The following is a 21,494-nucleotide window of genomic DNA, read 5'->3' as shown; positions in this document are numbered from 1 at the left end:
TTTGATGCTATTGAAAATGGAAATTTTTTTGTAATTTCATTTTTTGATGTTCATTGGCAACCAATGTTTACATGTATCTTTTTTTGTATCTTGTCTTTTTATGGAACTTGTTCATCAGTTCTAATAATTGTTTTCAGATCTTTAGGTTTTTCTACATATATAATCATATCATCTGCAAACAGAGAATATATATTTCTTCCTTTTCAATTTTTATGCCTTTTTTTTTTCTCTTTTTCTTATCTGATTGGTCTGGCAAAATCTTCCACTACTCTGCCAAATAGAAGTGAACATTCTTGCCCTGTTGCTGACCTGAGGCTTCAGTCCTTCATCATTGAGAGTCATGGTAATTGGGCTTATATATGCAAATAAATTAAGCTTATATATATAGATCAGTTTCTTGCAACAGTCTTAGGCATACTTTAGAGCACTTCAGTTATATATCCTCAAGACTGAATCTGTTTCTCTTTTACATGTGATAACCAGATTCTCCCCAACTTTCTCATATCTTCTAGAATAGCTACTTTTTATTTATTGTCAACATCAATCAACTCACACCTAACCTAATATCTATGACTCTTAAGGCTTTGATCAACTTTTCACATTAATTTTTAAATTTTGAGATAATGTAGAATCACACATGTGAAGGTCTGAAATAATGGAGAGAGATCCTGTCTACACTGTATCTACTTTTTTTCAATGGTAACATCTTGCGAAACTATATTACAGTATCAGAACTAGAATATTGACAGTGATATAAGCAAAACATAAAAGCATTCCGATACCACAAGATTCCTCACAATCACACACTCTTCCCTTCCACTTTTCACCCCCTTGCCTCAACCCATGGCAAAATGGTTCTCCCATTCTAAATTTTGTGCTTTCAAAATGTTTTATAAAGCAATCATACATAATGTAACCTTTTAGGAGTGGCTATTTTTTCATTCAGCCTAACTCTGTGGTGATTCTCCTTAGTTGTTTGGTGTATTATATTTAGTGGCTTCTTGTTGCTGACAACTATTCCATAATATGGATGGAACACCATTGTTAAATAACTCAGTTTTTAATTCAGAACTATTAGAAATGTAAACAAAAGTTGTTTGGCAAAGAAATTGGGAGGAAAGACACTTTATTCTAGTAAACAGATTGCAGCCTGGGAAGACTCAGCCTCCCATACAAAATGAAAGGTCATTCCAGAGAACAAAGAGAGGTTTAGGGTTTTATAGCAAAAGTTCTCATTGAGGTTTCTAATCAAGTCTGTTTATGCAAATGAATGATTCAAATGTGCTTATTCTTTTTTTTTTTCCAATTTAGAAAGTTTATTTTGCCAAAGTTAAAGATGCACCCATGACACAGCCTCAGGAGGTTCTGACGCATGCGCCCAAGGTAGTCGTGGTACGGTTTGCTTTTATACATTTTAGGGAGACATAATACGTCTATCAGTACACGTAAGATTTACATTGGTTCCATCTGGAAGGTAGGACAACTTGAAGTGGCGTGAGGGGGTGACAGGGGCTTCCAGGTCATAGGTAGATTTAAACATATTCTGATTGGCAATTGGTTGAGTTATTATCAGTAGGAAGGAATGTCTGGATTATGATAAGAGGTTGTGGAGACCTAGATTTTGTCATGCAGATGAAGCCTCCAAGTAGTAGGCTTTAGAGAGAAGACTGTAATTGTTTATCAGACATAAGATTTGTGTTGATGATTGATGTTAATGCTGGATGGGGTATAGTGAAAACATGTCCAAACCTCACTTGCCTTCAAGGCCTGAACCAGTCTTTCAGGTTAAATTTTAGAGTGCCCTGGACAAGGAGGCAGTCCATTCAGACGGTTGTGATGGGTGGGAGGCTTCAAATTTTATTTTTGTTTTACATTCTTTCCCTTCTGGCCCAGATTTGCCAGAGGCAACATCAATGGCCACCAAATTTTAATGTTTTCCCACAGCATTGCTGGGGTGGCATGGCTGCCTGCCCCGGGTCTATCCTGTCCCTCGGTGGGACTCCCTGTGGCAGAGGGACTTAGAGTCCAATTAATTGTTCTAGTCCAAATAGGAATGGACATGGGCAGGCATTCATTTCGCCTTAAATTATTATTATTTGTTTAAGTAGAAAGCCAACAAAAAGCCAAAAGTGAGGTTATAGAACTCAGTTGTTTTTAACTTCTATGTGTTGAGCTACTATAATCTTGGTTTTAATTACAAACTTATAGCAATTAGCTATGCAAAACACAAGCATTGTTCTGAAAAAATTTTTAAAATATATATCTATCTGCACAACTTATAACTGGGAGTATTACACACAGAAGGCTTTGTCATTAGGTATCTTTATCCTACCAGTAATTGTTTTCTTTTAATTATACAGGGAAGCAGGAAATTCTTTATGGTTAAGTGGATGCAAAGGTGACATATCATAGCTTGGAAGAAAAAGTCCTTTGTTTTATTTGTTGTTTAGGCATTTTTGTACCCTTCCTTGATTTGGAGGCTCTGACCTGACCTAATTCTATCCTTCAAAACAGGCCCTTACAATCTCACATGCCCACTTCTTCCACAACAATCCCTGGGCCTAGAGGGAGGGTGCTTGCATAGTCTTACCAGCAGGGCATTTGAAATCAACAAGTCAGGCCCAGTGAGATGCCAAATGAGGGAAATTTGCATCTCTGGTCTTCCAAATACCTTGACTTTGGTTTTCTAGGAGTGGGTCTCAGACTAAAGACTGCTCTCTACCATCCTAGAAACAGGAGAAATCTCAAACTTGCCTTCCTTGTTGGAAGCGTGCGCAAACTCCAGAAAGGAGTTACCTGCTTTCCATCGTCATGGAAGCAGGAAAACTCGCCTTTCTTGTTGGAGGCAAGTAAAACTCCAAAAAGGGAATTGTACAGCAAAATAACCTTAGATCTCGACCAAATTTGGGGAGTTCAGGGATTCTCTGGAGGGGGAACTCCCAGGCATCAGCAAGTTTTCCTGTTGCTTTGAGCCATAAAGATAGCTTAAGCTGGTACTAAGCACTCATAGGAGATTTGTCAAAGGTCAAGGGCACCTCCACTCAGAATCTCTTTGTGGTTACAAAAATGTGAACCCAAATATCTGAGATTGATCTCAGTCAATTTAGAAAGCTTATTTTGCCAAGGTTAAGGACCTCCCCATGACACAGCCTCAGGAGGTCCTGACACTATGTGTCCCAAATGCTTAGTTCTGATTGGTCAAAATAGTCGAGTTCTGATTGGTTGATACAGCTAAGCCCTGATTGGTTGAGGCAGCTGAGCTCTGGTTGGTTCAGGTGAGCTCTGAAAGTCCTAAAGTTTAAAAAGTGCAGGTTTTGCGGGAACTTGCAGTGTGTGTGGGACCTCTATTCAGCAAATAGCTACTTTGCGCTTTTAAAATTTAGGCTCAGTCACTTGGGATATTTCCTGAAAGACTGACACAAATGCATAGTGCTTGGGAAGGAGACGAGCATCTTGCAACCTCTGCTACTACCATCACTCATGCTACCCTGGCTACCCAGGAGGCTGTGAGCCTGCTCACCTGCTCAGTACATCACTATTACAACCAGCATTTGAGGTCACCACATCAAAGCTGTCTGTAAGCAAGTAAATCGTACAGTCTTTACCACTAGACAGGTCCAGAAGCAAAGCCAAATGGCACTACTTAACGAACATCATAGTCACATACTCAAGTGAAAAAAAAGCCCTACTCTAATGAAAGTAACTTCACATATAAGAAGAAGTGACTGTTTCTCTAGATGTGAAGAAATCAGCATAATAATACTGAAAATATGAAAAAGCAGAGTATCTTGACACCCTCAAAGGAACATAGTAATTATCTAGCAATGAATCCTAACCAAAATGGAATATTCAAAATGCCAGGTAAATAATGCAAAACTTATTTTTAAAGAATCTCAATGAGATCCAGAAGAAATCTGAAAACCAATAAAAAGAAATCAGAAAATCAATCAATGAGACCACATGAAGTGACCAAACCTACCAATCACTGGTATGCCTGAGGGAGAAGATAAAGCAAAATGTTTAGAAAACCTGTTTGGAAAATAATTGACAAAAACTTGCCTAGTCTAGCAAAAGATTTAGACATCCAGGTACAAGAGGCCAAAAGAACACCAGAAAAATATACATTGCGAGACAGACGTTATAACGTATATTCATCAGACTGTCTAAAGTCAATATGAAGAAAAAAATTCTAAAATCAGTGAGAGAAAGCATCTAGTCACCTAAAAAGAAAACCCCATCAAAATGACAGTGGACTTCTTAGCAGAAAACTTACAAGCCAGAAGAGATCGGGATTTTCATAGTGCTTAAAGAAAAACATGTCAGTTATGAATTTTATGTCCTGCCAAAATAAGCTTCATAAATGAAGAAGAAATAAAGTACTTCCCAGATAAGCAAACACTGATGGAATTCACCAGCAGACCAGAAATGCTCAAAGGAGTTCTAAACATAGAAATGAAAGTTCATTATTCACCATCATAAAACACATGAAAGTAAAAACTCATAGGTCTTACAAAACAATTACACAAAGGAGGAAGAGAAAGAAATCAAATGGTAACTTGAAAGAACTCTACTAAATTACAAACAGATACGAAGGCAAAAAGGAAAAAAATCTACAAAACAATTAGATAACAATGGACATTATGAAGGAATAAAACCTCAAATACCAATAATAACCTTGAATGTAAATAAAGTAAATGTAAATAATATTCGTAAGTAAATTAATGTAAATAAAAGATATAGACTGGTAAAATGGATTTAAAAATATGAAACAACTATATTCTCCTTACAAGAAACTGACCTTACTGGTAAAGACACTTACATGTCAAAGGTAAAGGAATGGTAAAAGATACTTCACACAAACAGAAACCAAAAGCAAGTAGGAGTAGTTATATTTACATTAGATCAAGCAGATTTTATATCAAAACAGTAAAAAAAAAAAAAAAAAGAAGACAAAGAAAATAATTATATATTGATAGAGGAGTCAATTCAACAAGAAGATATAACCATCCTAAATATGTATGCACCCAACACCAGAGCATTGTAAAAGCAAACTATATTTAGTTTGATGGTCTGAGAAGGACTCTGTACTTCTATATTTGAGTAAGTTATTACCTAACTTAATAGGTAGGCAAGATTGAAAACCTAACTTAGGAGTGTGTGCCTGTAACAATCACTGACTCTTGACCAGTCCCAGCAGCCATACTTCAACCAGTCATACACTGCTGAGTGTTCAAACTGTGTTCAAATAAGGCAAATGCCAAGCTGTAACCCATCCAGCTGTTTCTGTACCTCACTTCTGATTTCTGTACGTCACTTTACTAATTTTGTGTATAAATTTTTTTCACCATGAGGCACCGCTGGAGGCTCTTTAAATCTGCTGTGATTCTGGGAGCTGCCCAATTTGTGAGTTATTCATTGCTCAAACTCCTTTAAATTTAATTCAGCTGAAGTTTTTCTTTTTCCAGATGGTGTCAGAAGTGAGGTCCGGAGTAGAGCTTCTAACAACCCTCAGGAGTGCTGAGTGAACAAGCAAGATACCTTCAGGACTCACTTGTGTCCGTTGATCTCAGAGCAGCTGGCGATCATGAGTAAGTTCTCTCTAGGATTTCAGAGCTTCACAGATTTGTGTTTTGAGCCCTCTGAGTTTCTTTGAGCAAATTTCTGATCCAAACTGGGTTTGGAAGTCACAACAGAAACTGGAATGGGTCCAGGAATGGATTTGATGTGGTAATTAATTGTCTTGGATCCAGTTAGAGGCCTCTTACATCTGACTCTGTGAGAAAGAAACTGGTAGCAAATGATCATATAGTAGAGGTGTAAATTTTGGCTTTTAAAAATTCACAGGAATTTTTGTGTTCTATCCTCTTTGTTTCATTTTTCTTGCATGCTTAGGTAGGGAAAAAAATCTTTGGCTAAGTTAATCAAGGAAACCTGAGAACAAAGCCAATATTTTAGATTAAAATGGGATCCTTAATTTCTGAAAAACTGAGTTCCTTCGGCTTACACATTTGGCAGAGAAGCAGTGAAGTCTTACAGAAATAGCAAAACTTTGCTAAAGGTTACTTACAGCAGAATGTTCTAAATAAAACACAACACATTGAAGTGCATTTAAAAATGAGGGCTCCCCAAAATTAAGTCTGCTAATCTTTCAGCTTAATTACTACCCTAATCCAAAGGAAATAGACTGCAGCACCAATTGGCTGACTTTGGATACGTAATGAGGTACATTTTACCAGAGGAAAGGATGGGATTAGGTTAGAGGCCCTCCCCTGAGTAAAGTCCCTTATGGCTAAAAATGGATTAAAGATGACAGGGCCCAACCCAGGGCAAGTTTGAGCCTTGCAATTTCAATATTGAGTGCTAAGCAGAGTGGCTAAGGTCTATGTTTTGTCATGTGTATTTTGCTCTGGCCAGAATGAAAAATGTTAATTGGGTTACCCCTTGCAACCCCTTGGGTGGAAACTTGCAAAATTGACAGGGCTTTGCCAGTGGTTCCACAAAATAAAACAAAAAAGATGATTTTTTTTATGACTCAGCTTGGCCCCCAGCGCTATAGTGTGGCAAGCAGGGTCACAAGGGCCACTCAGGGAATGGGAAGCCAGAAGCCTGGCATTCCAGCAAAAGGATAAGAATTTCTTATCAGTCAGACTCTGGCCTCTGTCTCTCTCTGTGCAAACTGAGTAATTGAATGGTAAAAGTCACTGTTTATCTCCTCTAAAGTTTTGATTAATACAAAAAAAATTCTGAGACTGCTCTTAAGCTGTAGTGAATCTGGTGTGCCTTGTATGTCTTTCTGTATTGTTCTGTCATAAAGAGGGGTACCAGGGGGTAACATGCATGCCTAGGACCCCATAAGCCTGCTCTTCAAGACAGCCCAGCAAACTGGTCAGTCATGTCCTCGGGAGTTCAACCTTGTAACCATCTGGCCATGCTTTCTCTTTTCACAATGGCTTCCTGGGTTCAGGGTTCAAGTCCCAGATTAGGGCATGAGTACTTTCTGATTTGATATCTGTGTGACCTTTACACCATTTGTTGATTCTCCTCCCCTCCATGAGCCATCTTAAATTTTTCTTTCTCTGAGCAAATATTGGCCATTTGGCCTAGCCAAGGTTGGATAACAAGAGATTTAAAAGGACTTTTTAAAAAGAACACTATAGCTAAAAGTCAGCTTAATTAAAAGTGAATATTCAAGTTCTAGCAGCCTAGAACTCCTTGGGGAAAAGAGGAGGTGCCAGAGACCCCTTTTTGGAAAAAAATCCTATTTTCCTCATGGAACCCCAGGAATTTGAAATGGATAGATCCTCTCAAAATCTAAGGCTCTGTTTTTTTTTGGGGGGGGGGTTGTGGAGATCCAACATCTAGTATAAAAATAGGACCCGTAATTTTGGGGATCTGTTTTACCTTCCAGCTGTGCCTGCTTATTCTATTAGGTCCTAGAAAATACATGCTTTCCTGGCCCTGTTCTTTCAAGGACTCTAGACTAAACCCAGTAATCCAATGTAAAAGAACTTAAAAACTGGCAAATGAAAAATCTGATAACTACTGGATCTTCTCTCTGTCTGTGTAGTTATACATGTGTTGTGTGTGTAATATTTATATACAAAAGAGATTTTATTAATTGGTTTAATAATGATAAGAGCTTAAATCAACTATTTTGTCAGAAAAGTTAAAAGTGTAATGCCTTTTAGTTCATGTGACTAAAGTAATCTTTGGGAAATAGAAACAGTTTTACATGCAAAGTGTGTAAAGAAAGTGAAATGTGTTTTTGGTAAAAGATTATAAAAATGCATGGGAATGTGGATTTCTTGCCTAAGTTTAGAAAGTTAAAGGATTGTTTTAAGTTAGGGTAAAGCTGAAGGTTTAAGTAAGCTGTGGAAGGTCTATGAAAAACTAATCTTTAAAAAAATAATTATGTGTGTGAACATATTGACAAATTTAAAGGGGTATTTTTCTGGGTTTTCTGTAAGGTGAACATTGAAATAAAAGCACAAACCAGTTTCTTAAAGCACTGATCTGCTCTTTAACAAAGATTTGTAAAGGGTTATAAAAGGTTTATGAGAATCTCACCTTATGGTCAAACTGATTAAGATTGGAAAGATTTGTCCATAAGGTTTTATTAAAAATTGGGATTGAATTAATAGTGTGCTAATACAAGGGTGAAATTTGGCTTTTCCTCTTGAGCAAGATATTTATGTAATATTAAAAGATAATGAAATATTTTTGCTTGCCTTTTGAATAAACTGCCATAAAAAAGAAGGGAAAGACAAGAGACAGATTGTTTGGAAATCTAAGTCTTCTCTCTATCAATGAGTAAAGGTTTTTGCCATTTAGAAAATTTTTGAGTAATCATTTTTGCTAAATGAATGACTATGGTAACTTGGAATTCTGTTTCATAATGTCAAGTGTTTTAAACCCTTAACCTATTTGGTAGGCTTTCCAGAATCAAATTTCAGCTTCAAAATTATCTTTTCTGACCTCTAACTTGGACATGCTACAGAGGCCCCCTAAAGCAACCAAAAGAGACGTAAACAGAATTATTTGATATGTTTAGTTACATGGGAAGCATTGTCAAAAATATTTTAATCTTCTTCCTGTTATATTTTAGCGAATGATATTAATGTATGTTCCAAAATTGTATGGGATTTCTAAAATTCTAATATGTCTGAGTATATGCTATCAATCATAATTACAGTTATTGAGTTACTGTAGACCACAGAAATAACCAAATTTCCTTGTGTTTTTAACTATAACTACTTAAAGTCATTTCTACTGTTATTTGCTTATTGCTGATGCAGTTTCTAAAAACTTCACAAGCATGCAAAATCCTAGAATATGGTGTCTTTTAGGAGGTTCATGAAAGGATGGAAAGTACACTAAAAAGCACTGTTGAATACAGATTTCTAATAACTTTAGAATGATATCATTTGAACTGGGTAGGAATTCCTGGAATTTTAATGAAAAGAATGACTGTGTTATAAAACTGCTAACCCAAGTAGGAACAAAAATTAATTAAATACCTAGAAAATACGTTGCCATATTTTCATGCTAAATCAGCTGATACTGAAATTGTTTAGATATACAATTTGAATGAACTCCATGGTCTAAGTTAAATTACCTATGCTAACCCATCTGTTATCAATGCTATGCACCTAATTTAAAGAAACAGCTGGTATTCAAGAGGATATAAGTCTAATATTAATTAAGTATGGTCTCATGGAGAACCAGGATAGCCACCTTGTACTTCATGAGTCCTTAAAGCTTTTGTTATTAATAGTTCTGTATTCCATGACTCATCATGGAAAAGATAAAATGATCCAAATTGAATATATTGGTGTGGTGACTTATACATTGCTAAAATAGTTTATAACCAATGTTTGATCCCATATTCCTGGGAAAACAATCAAAGCTTTGGGTACATTTGGTCACCTGATGGGCCACTTACACATTTTATAAAGGGATTTCACTCAATTGTTATTTTCAATGCAAGTTTTCTGAATGTATAATTGCTCTCCCATGCAAGAGGGCTGATGTTATAACACTAAGTTATTATGACATATGACACAGTGTATTTTCACCCTGTAAAGAAAGCTTTTTATGGTTCTCTGAGGACAATCAACCTCTTCACAATCTAGAACCCAGAGACTGGATCTTCTGAGAACATCAGAGAAAGATTGTCCTTGCCATCCACACTACAGCAAAATTTTGGAACCTTGAACTTTGGGTTCATAATCTCACAATTGAGAAGGGTTCCTCCACACTTTTGGAACTATACACTCATTGGAACACTTAAGGTAAAGCTAAACAGGGAAGTCTCTCCCCAGAAGAAGATGGCATCCTTGATGTGAACAGCTTTTCCCAAGATCACAGATCAAGACTTCTACTATCAGGAGACTCATGTCTTTGAATATTTTTCTTCTTTATGCCTCTATGAACAATAGAAATGAAAAGGGGATCTGTTGTGTACACTTACATGGTATACTTTCATTTGTGAAGGATTTTTCAGGCAGCCTTATACATGGATAACCATGTATAGGTAAAATATGAAGGCCCAATATAGGTGAGAAAGTGTAATGGTACATATGTTGCCTTATAATCAGTCAGAAACAGAACACTGATTCGCTTTTCTTAACCCACATCATGAGTTAAAGAGAACATTGCCAGGAGGCCTTCACTCTTCTATAACAGAAGGGCATCATTTGTTAGGTCTTTTCCATGGTTTGTAATAAAAGAGGCAATGATTAGAGATGTATCCCTCATAATAGGTTCTATAACAGATTCTACTGTAAAGGCTATAGTTACACAGCAGACTTTAAATTCTCTTGTGAAAGTTATGCTAAAAAATAGAAATGGCTAAGCAGAAAAGTATATGTGAAGCTGCTGCACTTAGGGCCTATGGCAAAAATACTGGATATTATAGAAATTCACCTGTAATGGATTAACGAAAAGACTGCTTAATTAGGCAGTTAAGTTTATCTAGTTCATTCACATAGAACATTTTCCAAGACAGACCATATGTTAGGTCACAAAACAAGACTCAATAGGTTTTTAAAATTTTGAATCATATCAAGTGTCAAGTATCTTCTCGGGCCACAATGGAATGAAACGGAATAAAACTAGAAACCAATACTGAGTACAATTCTTAAAATTACACAAATACATGGAAATTATCAACACTCTCTTGAATAATCTTTGAGTCAATAGTGCAATTAAAATTGAAATTTTACAAAATTTTTGAAATGAATGAAAATGGAAATACAGCATACAAAAAACTCTGGGCCACAGCAAAAGTGGTGTTAAGAGGGAAGTTTACAGCACTTCATGCTTACATTTAAAAAGTAGAAAAATAATAAATTAACGACCTAAACACTACGCCTCGAGGAACTAGAAAAACAAGGAAAAAAGAAAAAAACCCCAAGCTAGCAGAAGAAAAGAAATAATAAAGATCAGAACTAAATATAATTGGGACAAATGTTCAACAAAATGAAAAGTTTGTTATTTGAAAGATAAATTAGTCTTGGCTAGATTAACCAAGAAAAGAAGAGAAAATACCCTAAAAACACAACCAGAAATGAAAAAGGAGACATTACAACTGATAAGAGAAAAATTAAAAACATCAGCAGAGACTACTGTGAACATCTTTATACTCACAAACTGGAAAACCTAGAGGAAATGAATCAATTCCTCAAAATATACTACCTTCCAAAATTGCACCAGGGAGAAATAGAAATCCTGAAACAAAACAAAACAAAACAAAACAAGTAGTGAGATTGGATCAGCAATTAAAAAAATAATCTTTCAGCAACAAAAAAGCCCAGGACCAGATGAATTCACAGCCAAATTCTACCAAACATACAAAAAAGAACTGGTACCAATCATCCTGAAACAGTTTTTAAAAAATCGCACAGGAAGGTATCCTTCCTAACTCACTCTATAAAGCTAGTGTTACCCTGTTATCAAAGCCAGACAAAAGCACATTAAAAAAGGAAACTACAGACCAATATCTGTGGTTCACACAGATGCAGAAGTCGTCAGCAAAATATTAGCAAATGAAGTCTAATAGCACACCAACAAGATAAATCTACCATAATTAAGTGAGTTTTATTCCAGACATAAAAGGATAGCTCAACATAGGCAAATTAATAAATGTGATTCATCACATAAACAGATTTAAAGACAAAAAAATTATATCAAGAGATGTAGAAAAAGTATTCCATAAAATTCCACAGCTATGATAAAAGCTCAATAAACCAGGCTTAGAAGGAGCATACCTCAAATTAACAAAGCCCATTTATGACAAACCCACAACCAACATCATACTGAACAGGGAAAAATTGAAAGCAATCTCCCTGAGAACTGGAACAAGAAAAGGATGCCCACTTTCACCACTTCTATTCAGCACAGTACTGGAGCAATAGCCAGAGCAATCAGTTGAGTGAGAGACAGAAATAAAAGGCATCCAAATTAGAAAAAAAGGAAGTGAAGAGAAAGAAATAAAGTGTATTCAATTAGGAAAAGACAAAGTCAAATTGTCCCTGTTTGCAGATGACATGATTGTATATTTAGAAAACCCCATCATCTCAGCCCCAAATCTCCTTAAGCTGATAAGCTACTTCAGCAAAGTCTCAGGATACAAAATCAATGTGCAAAAATCACAAGCATTCCTATACACCAATAACAGACAGAGAGCAAATCATGAGTGAACTCCCATTCACAATTGCTACAAAGAGAATAAAATACCTAGGAATCCAATTTACAAGGGATGTGAAGGACCTCTTCAAGGAGAACTGCAAACCACTGCTCAATGAAATAAAAGAGGACACAAACAAATGGAATAACATTCCATGCTCATGGATGGGAAGAACCAATATTGTGAAAATGGCCATACTGCCCAACGTAATTTATAGATTCAATGCCACCCCCATCAAGCTACCAATGACTTTCTTCACAGAATTGGGAAAAACTACTTTAGAGTTCACATGGAGCCAAAAAAGAGCCCGCATTGCCAAGACAATCCTAAGCCAAAAGAACAAAGCTGGAGACATCACGCTACCTGACTTCAAGCTATACTACAAGGCTGCAGTAACCAAAACAGCATGGTACTGCTACCAAAACAGATATATAGACCAATGGAACAGAGCAGAGCCCTCAGAAATAACACCTCACATCTACAACCATCTGATCTTTGACAAACCTGACAAAAACAAGAAATAGGGAAGGGATTCTCTATTTAATAAATGGTGCTGGGAAAACTGGCTAGCCATATGTAGAAACCTGAAACTGGATCCCTTCCTTACACCTTATACAAAAATTAATTCAAGATGCATTAAAGACTTAAATGTTAGACCTAAAACCATAAAAACCCTAGAAGAAAACCTAGGCAATACCATTCAGGACATAGACATGGGCAAGGACTTCATGACTAAAACACCAAAAGCAATGGCAACAAAATCCAAAATAGAAAAATGGAATCTAATTAAACTAAAGAGCTTCTGCACAGCAAAAAAACTACCATCAAAGTGAACAGGCAACCTACAGAATGGGAGAAAATTTTTGCAATCTACCCATCAGACAAAGGGCTAATATCCAGAATCTACAAAGAACTTAAACAAATTTACAAGAAAAAAAACCAAACAACATCATCAAAAAGTGGGCAAAGGATATGAACAGACACTTCTCAAAATAAGACATTTATGCAGCCAACAGACATGTGAAAAAATGCTAATCATCACTGCTCATCAGAGAAATGCAAATCAAAACCACAATGAGATATCATCTCACACCAGTTAGGGTGGCAATCATTAAAAAGGCAGGAAACAATGGATGCTGGAGAGGATGTAGAGAAATAGGAATGTTTTTACACTGTTGGTGGGAGTGTAAACTAGTTCATCCATTGTGAGAACAGTGTGGTGATTTCTCAAGGATCTAGAACTAGAAACACCATTTCACCTAGCCATCCCATTACTGGGGATATACCCAAAGGATTATAAGTCATGCTGCTATAAAGACACATGCACATGTATGTTTATTGCGGCACTGTTCACAATAGCAAAGTCTTGGAACCAATCCAAATGTTCATTAATGATAGACTGGATTAAGAAAATGTGGCACATATACCCCATGGAATACTATGCAGCCATAAATAGGATAAGTTCATGTCCTTTGTAGGGACGTGGATGCAGCTGGAAACCATCGTTCTCAGCAATCTATCACAAGGACAGAAAACCAAACACCTCATATTCTCACTCATAGGTGGGAATTGAACAATGAGAACACATGGACACAGGGCAGGGAGCATCACACCCCAGGACCTGTCGTGGGGTGAGGGGCAGCGGGAGGGATAGCATTAGGAGAAATACCTAATGTAAATGACGAGTTAATGGGTGCAGCAAACCAACATGGCACATGTGTACCTATGTAACAAACCTGCACATTGTGCACATGTACCCTAGAACTTAAAGTACAATTAAAAAAAAGAAAAAAGAAAGTCAAATTATCTCAGTTCACTGATATGATTTTATACCTAGAAGCCTCTAAAGATTCTTCTGTAAAAATCTTACAAGGAAAACTACGAAATGCTGATGAAAGAAATTGTAGAGGACACAAATCAGAAGAATTAATATCACTAAAATGATCATACTGCCCAAAGAAATCTACAGATTCAATGCAATCTCTATCAAGATACACATGATATTTTTCACAGACTTAGAAAAAACAATGCTAAAATTCATAGGGAAGTAAAAAAGAATTCAAATAGCCAAAGCAATCCTAAGCAAAAAGAACAAAGCTAGAGGTATCACATTCCCTGATTTCAAATTATACTACAAGGCTGTAGTAACCAAAACAGCATAGTACTGGTATAAAAATAAACACATTGACCAAAGGAAGAGAACAGAAAACCCTGAAACAAAGACACACATGTATAGTCAACTGAGCTTTGACACAGGTGACAAAAACACACTGGGTAAAGGACAATCTATTCAATAAATGGTGCTGGGAGAACTGGATTACTACATACAAAAGAAAGAAACTGGAACCATATCTCTTACTACATATAAAAATAAACTCTCAAGATGGAATAAAGACATAAATGTAAGGCCTGAAACTATAAAAATACTAGATGAAAATCTAGGGAAAACTCCACTGTATATTGGTCTTGGCAAAGAATTCATGACTACAACTTCAAAAGCACAGGCAACAAAAGCAAAAATAAATAACACTTAACTAAAATAAAAAACATCTGCATAGAAAATAATCAACAAAGTGAACATACAACTTCATAATGGGAGAAAATACTTGGAAACCATGCAACCATCAGGAGACTAATACCCATAACTTGTAAGAAATTCAAATAACTCAACAACAACAACAACAACAACAAAAACAAATAATCTCATTAAAAAGTGAGCGAAGGAAATGGATATTTTTCTAAAGAAGACATATAAATGACTAACAAGCATATGAAAAAATGCTCAACATCACTAATCACCTGAGAAATGCATTTAAAACTACAATGAGATATCGTCTTACAAGTCAGAATGGCTATTGTTAATTTTTAAAAAATAACATATTTATAAGTATGTGGAGGAAAGAGAATGCTAATACACTTTTGGTAGGATTGTAAATTAACACAACTTCTGTGGAAAACAGTATGGAGATTTCTCAAAAAACAGAAAATAGAACTACCATTCAATCCAGCAATCCCTCTATTGCATATCTACCCAAAGGAAAATAGATTACTATATCAAAAAATACCTGCACTTGTATGTTTATTGTAGCACTACTTACAATAGCAAAAATATGGAATCTATCTTGGTGTCTGTCAGCAAATGATTGGATAAAGAAAATGTGGTATATACACACAATGGAATACTATTCAGCCATAAAAAGATTGACATCATGCCTTTTGCAGCAACATGGATGGAAATGAAGGCCATTATCTTAAGTGAAACAACTAAGAAAATGAAAGTCAAATACTGCATGTTACCATTTATAAGTGGGAGCTAAACAATGGGTACACATGGACGTAGAGTATGGAATAATAGACACTGGAGACAAAAGGGTAGGAGGCTGGAGAGGGATGGGGTGAAGGATGAGAAATTACTTGATGGATATAATGCATACTATTCAGGTGATGGTTACACTAAAAACCCTGACTTCACCAGTATGCAATATATCCATGTAACAAAACTGCATATATATCCCTTAAATTTATACCACAAAAAATCTAAATTTTATTGATCTTTTCTATTGTCCTAGCTTTATTTTATTTATTTCTGTTGTAATCTTTCATACTTTTTCTTTCTGCTCACTATGTTCTTCTTTTTCTAGTTTCTTTAGAAGTAAAGTTTCATTGTTTTTTAGTATCATTCTTTTTTGACATAGGCCTATGCCATAAACTTTTCTTTAGAGATGTGTTTGCTACATCCCATAAGTTTTGGTATGTTGTGTTTCTATTTTTAATTGTCACAAGTTAACTTTCTACTTCTCTTTTGATTTCTCGCATGACCTAATGGTTGTTTGGGAAGATGTTGTTTAATTTCCACATTTTTGTGAATTTTTCAATTTTCCTCATATTCTTGAGTTCTGGTTACTTGAAATGTAAAGACTAGGTTGCTTATTTGTGATCTATATTCTTCTTATGGTGTTTATTGCTATAAACTTCCCTCTTAAGATTGCTTTAGCTGCATTCCTTAAGTTTGTTAGGTTGTACTCCATAATCATGTGTTTCAGGATATTTTAAAATTTTTCTTTTAATTTCTCCTTTGGTCCATTTTTCTTCAGGAGCATGTTGTTTAATTTCTACGTATTTGTTCTTCGAGCTTCTTGTATTTGGATGTCTAAATCTCTAGCGAGGCCAGGAAAGTTTTCCTTGGTTATTCCCTCAAATATGTTTCCCAAACTTTTAGATTTTTCTTCTTCCTTGGAAACACCAATTATTCTTAAGTTTGGATGTTTAACATACTCCCAAACTTCTTGAAGACTTTATTCATTTTTAAAATTCTGTTTTCTTTGTCTTTGACAGATTCAAAAGCCTTGTCTTCAGGCTCTGAGGTTCTTTCTTCTGCTCATTTGGTTCTGTTGCTGAGACTTTCCAGTGCATTTTTCATTTCTTTAAGTGTGTCTTTTATTTCCAGAAGTTGTGATTATTTATTATTTATACCCTCTATTTTGCTGAAGAAATTTCCTTTCATATCGTGTATTAAGTTTTTGACTTCTTTAAGTTGGGCTTCACCTTTCTCTGGTGGCTTCCTGATTAGCTTAATGCTTGACCTTCTGAATTCTTTTTCTGGCAAGTCAGAGATTTTGTCTTGGGTTGGTTCCATTGCTGGTGAGCTGGGATGATCCTTTGGGGGTTTTAAAGAACCTTGTTTTCCCATATTACCAGAAATGTTTATCTGGTTCCTTTTCATTTGAACAGATTATTTCAGAGGGAAGATCTGAGATTTGAGGGCTGCTGTTCAGATTCTTTTATCCGACATTCTGCTCCGTTGATGTGGTGTTCTACTCCTTCACCTAGGAATGGGGTTTCTTGAAAGCTGAACTGTGGTGATTGTTTTTGTTCTTCTGGGTCTATAGCCACCCAGTGGAGCTACTGGGCTCTGGGCTGGTACTGGGGAATGTCTGCAAAGAGTCCTGTGATGTGATCCATTTTCAGGTCTTTGCAGCTATGGATACCAGCACCTACTCTGGTAGAGGTAGCAGGGGAGTGAAGTGGAATCTGTGTCAGTCCTTGGCTTTGTTTTTGTTTAGTGTGCTGGTTTTGTGTTGGTTGCCTCCAGCCGAGAGGTGGTGCTTTCAAGAGCGCATCAGCTGCAATCCTGTAGGGAGGATGCAAACTTTCCCTAGGGACACCTAGTTAAGTATTCGGGTTTCTCAGGTGGTGGACAGGGCCATAGAGCTCCCAAGAGATTATGACCTTTGTCTTTGGCTACCAGGGTGGATAGAGAAAGACCACCAGGTGGGAGCAAGGATGGGTGTGTCTGAGCTTAGTCTCTCCTTGGGTGGGGCTTGCTGTGGCTCCTGTAGGAGATGGAGTTATGGTTCCCAGTCCAACGGAGTTGTATTTCCAGGGGAATTGGAATTATGGCTGCCTCTGCTGAGCCATACCTGTCGCCAGGGAAGTGGGAGAAAGCTGGCAGTCACAGGTCTCACTTCACTCCCATGCGGCCCACAGTCCTAAAAGCCAGTCTCACTCCCACTGTGCCACCCCCCACCCCACCTGCACAACAGCACCAAGTCTGTTTCCAAGCAGCCGGTGACCAGGGCTGAGAACTTGACCCAGACCACCAGCCTCCCCACTGAGAAAGCAAGCAGACTTACAGATTTTTGGTGTAATTCTGCAGGTGTGATCCAGTTCCTTGAAAGCATCTGTAGATTCTCTTGGCTTTCTGGTATGTTCCTGCAGTAGTTTTTGGAGCAAAAGTTTATAATGTGAGTCTCCACACACTATTCTGTCGATCCAAGTGGGAGGTGCAAGCTAGTCCTGCCTCCTTTATGCCATCTTCTGTCTTCACATTTCATGATTTTTTAATTATGACAGTTGTTAACTTAGAGTATGTTTTGTCTGATATAAGTGTAGCCACCTCTGCTCTTTTTTGGTTACCATTTGTATGAAATATTATTTACTATCTCTTCATTTTCAGCCAATGTGTGTCACCAAATATAAAGGGAGTCTCTTGTAGGCAGCATAGAGTTGGGTCCTAATTTTTATGGAATCTATTTAAACTAAAGAGCTTCTGCACAGCAAAAGAAACTATCATCAGAGTGAACAGGCAACCTAGAGAATGGAGAAAATTTTTGCAATCTATCCATCTGACAAAGTTCTAATATCCAGAATCGACAAGGAACTTAAACAAATTTACAAGAAAAAAACACACAACCCCATCAAAAAGTGGGTGAAGCATATGAACAGATAGTTTTCAAAAGAAGACATTTATGTAGCCAACAAACATGAAAAAAAGCTCATCATCACTGGGCATCAGAGAAATGCAAATCAAAACCACAATGAGAAACTATCTCATGCCAGTTAGAATGGCTATCATTAAAGAGTCAGGAAACAACAGATGCTGGAGAGGATGTGGAGAAATAGGAATGCTTTTACGCTGTTGGTGGGAGTGTACATAAGTTCAACCATTGTGGAAGACAGCGTGGGAATTCCTCAAGGATCTAGAACTAGAAATACCATTTGACCCAGCAATCCCATACTGGGTAAAAGGATTCCAAATCATTCTACTATAAAGACACATGCACATGTATGTTTACTGAAGCACTATTCACAATAGCAAAGACTTGGAACCAATCCAAATGCACATCAATGATAGACTGGATAAAGAAAATGTGGCGCATATACACCATGGAATACTATGCAGCCATAAAAAAGAATGAGTTCATGTCCTTTGCAGGGATATAGATGAAGCTGGAAACCATCATTCTCAGCAAACTAACACAGGAAAAGAAAACCAATCACCACATGTTCTCACTCATAGTGGGAGTTGAACAATGAGAACACCTGGACACAAGGAGGAGAATGTCGCACACCGGGGGCTGTCAGGGGCTGGGGGCCTATGGGAGGGATAGCATTAGGAGAAATACCTAATGTAGATGATGGGTTGATGGGTGCAGCAAACCACCATGGCACGTGTATACCTATGTAACAAACCTGCACCTTCTGCACATGTATCACAGAACTTAAAGTATAATTTTAAAAAATTCATTCAGCCACTGTATACCTTTTTATTGAAGAATTTAATGTGTTTACATTAAAAGTAATTATTAATAGGTAAGGATTTACTATTACCAATTTGTTCATTGCTTTCTGAAAGTTTTGCAGTTCTGTTTTTCTGTTCTTCTTCTCCTGCTGTCTTCCTGTGTGATTTGATGAAATTTTTGTAGTTGTATGTTTTGATTCCTTTCTCTTTGTCTCTTGTGTTCCTACTACAGGTTTTTTTTTTCACCATGAAGCTTATATACACCATCTTATAGTTACAGCAATCTATTTTAAGCTGAATACAACTTAACTTCAACTGCATGCAAAAATTCTACACTTCATTTTCTCTTCCCCGCTACTATTTTATGCTATTAATGCCACAATTTAAATCTTTTATGTATCTTGTATGCATTAACTATTATTGTAGCTACTATAATTTTTAACAGTCTTGACTTTTATATTAGAGTCTAAAAACTTATGCAATACTATTGTAGTATTAGAGTATTCTGAATTTGACTACATTGTTTCCTTTACATGTTTTCATGTCGTCCGTAGTTAGAGTACTTTTGCTACAAGTTGTAGAAATTCCTTTAGCATTTTTTGTAAAGCATGTCTAGTGTGATGAATTCTCACAGCATTGTTTGTCTGGCACAATCTTTATCTTGCCTTCATTTCTCAAGGACTGGCTTGCCTCATATAGTATCCTTGGTCGACCGTTCTTTCTTTAACCACTTTGAATATATCATCCCACTCTCTTGTCCTACAAGCTTTCTGCCAAGAAATCTGCTAAACTAATGGATGTTCCCTTGTATACGATCAGTTGTTTTTCTCTTGCCAGTTTGAATATCCTCTCTTTCTTCTTGACTTTTGAGAATTTTCTTTTTTATGTATCTCATATTTATATTTGATCTATTTTGGGTTCTCTGTACTAAATGGATCTGAATGTTAATGGCTCTTTCCAGATTAGGGAAGTTTTCTATCATCAAATCTCTAAGTATGCTTTGTGCTCCTTTCTCTTTCTCTGCTCCTTTTAAGACTTTCATAATTTATATTTTGGTTTGTTTGATGGTGTGCCATATGTCTCACAGATTTTCATCACCTTTTCCCTTTCTTTTTACTTTTTGCTCTTCTTATTGTGTAATTTCAAACGACCTATCTTTGAGCTCACTCATTATTTCTTCTGCTTTATCGAGTCTGCTGTTAAAGTTCTCCATGAAGTTTTTCACATTAGTTTTGTGTTCTTCAGCAGCAGCATTCTGTTTGCCACCTTTCTATGGTTCCTATATCTTTGTCGAATTTCTCATTTAGTTAATGTATTATTTTCCTGATTTTGATAAGTTATCTATCTGTATTCTCTTTTATCTCATTGAGCTTCTTTAAGATGACTGTTTTGAAAACAGGCAGTTCATAGGTAGCCCTTTCTATAGGGTAGGTTACTCATGGTTTATTTTGTTCCTTTGGTAGTATCATATTTTCCAAATCAGTCATGATCCTTCTGACCTTTAGTTGGTGAGTGTACATTTGAAAAAGTAAGCACTTCCTCCTATCTTTACAGATTACACTTGGCAGGAAAAACCCTTCATCATTCAGCCCATCCAGAGTTTCTGAGCAGGCCACCTGGTGAGGTCCATGGGCATACTTGTAACAGGAGTCTGCATGTGGGCCGACTTGATGCTTAGGTCAGTGAATGGGCAGGCCTAGAATTTGAGTCTGTGGACAGGCCTGAGTAATGAGAACATGGTATCTGCTTGGAGATTGTGTCTGCAGGGTTGGTTCTGTAGCCTGAGTCTATGCTGGTTGACCCAGCACTAGAACCCACTGAGGTTGACCTGGATCTTAGTTTCTCTGGAGCTTGTGTCCATGGGGACCACTCTGGAACATGGAATGGGCCTGGAACTGAGGAAAGACTGGTGCCTTGGTTGATGGATGCTGGCCTAGATCTGAAATGTGTAGTTGCTGGTCTGCAGCCTGGGGCAAGCCTAACACCTGGGGCCTCAGCAGCACTGGGGCTGTTCTAGAGTCTAGACATAACTGGATTCCAAATCTTTGTGAACTGGCCTGCCAGCTGGAGCTGTAGGGATGGTCATGCTCTGGATCAGACCTGTAGTTTGAGATTGGAGGGACTGACCAGCAGCCTATGACCTGTAACTAATTTTTTCATGTTGATTTTTGTATTATGCATCTTTGCTGAGTTCATTTATTACACTAACATTTTTTTTGCATTGAATCTTTAAGATTTTCTACATATAAGATCATGTTTCTGCAACCAAAACATTTTACTTTTCCT

At 36.8% G+C, this 21,494-nt stretch overlaps 1 long non-coding RNA gene across 1 annotated transcript in view; it reads left to right on the top strand.

Annotated features, from left to right (window-relative positions):
- The window catches only part of LOC103878363, a 158,859-nt gene that overhangs the window by 57,768 nt on the left and 79,597 nt on the right, over positions 1-21,494 (top strand). Inside the window, exon 3 of the long non-coding RNA XR_001895888.3 lies at positions 5,466-5,588. This is a non-coding gene — a long non-coding RNA (uncharacterized LOC103878363). The remainder of the gene's footprint in view (positions 1-5,465; positions 5,589-21,494) is intronic.

The sequence above is a fragment of the Papio anubis genome, chromosome 13 (assembly GCF_008728515.1).
Source record: "Papio anubis isolate 15944 chromosome 13, Panubis1.0, whole genome shotgun sequence".
Lineage (NCBI taxonomy): Eukaryota > Metazoa > Chordata > Mammalia > Primates > Cercopithecidae > Papio > Papio anubis.
The sequence above is the reverse complement of the archived record's forward strand: the minus strand, read 5'-3'. Positions and strand labels throughout refer to the sequence as shown.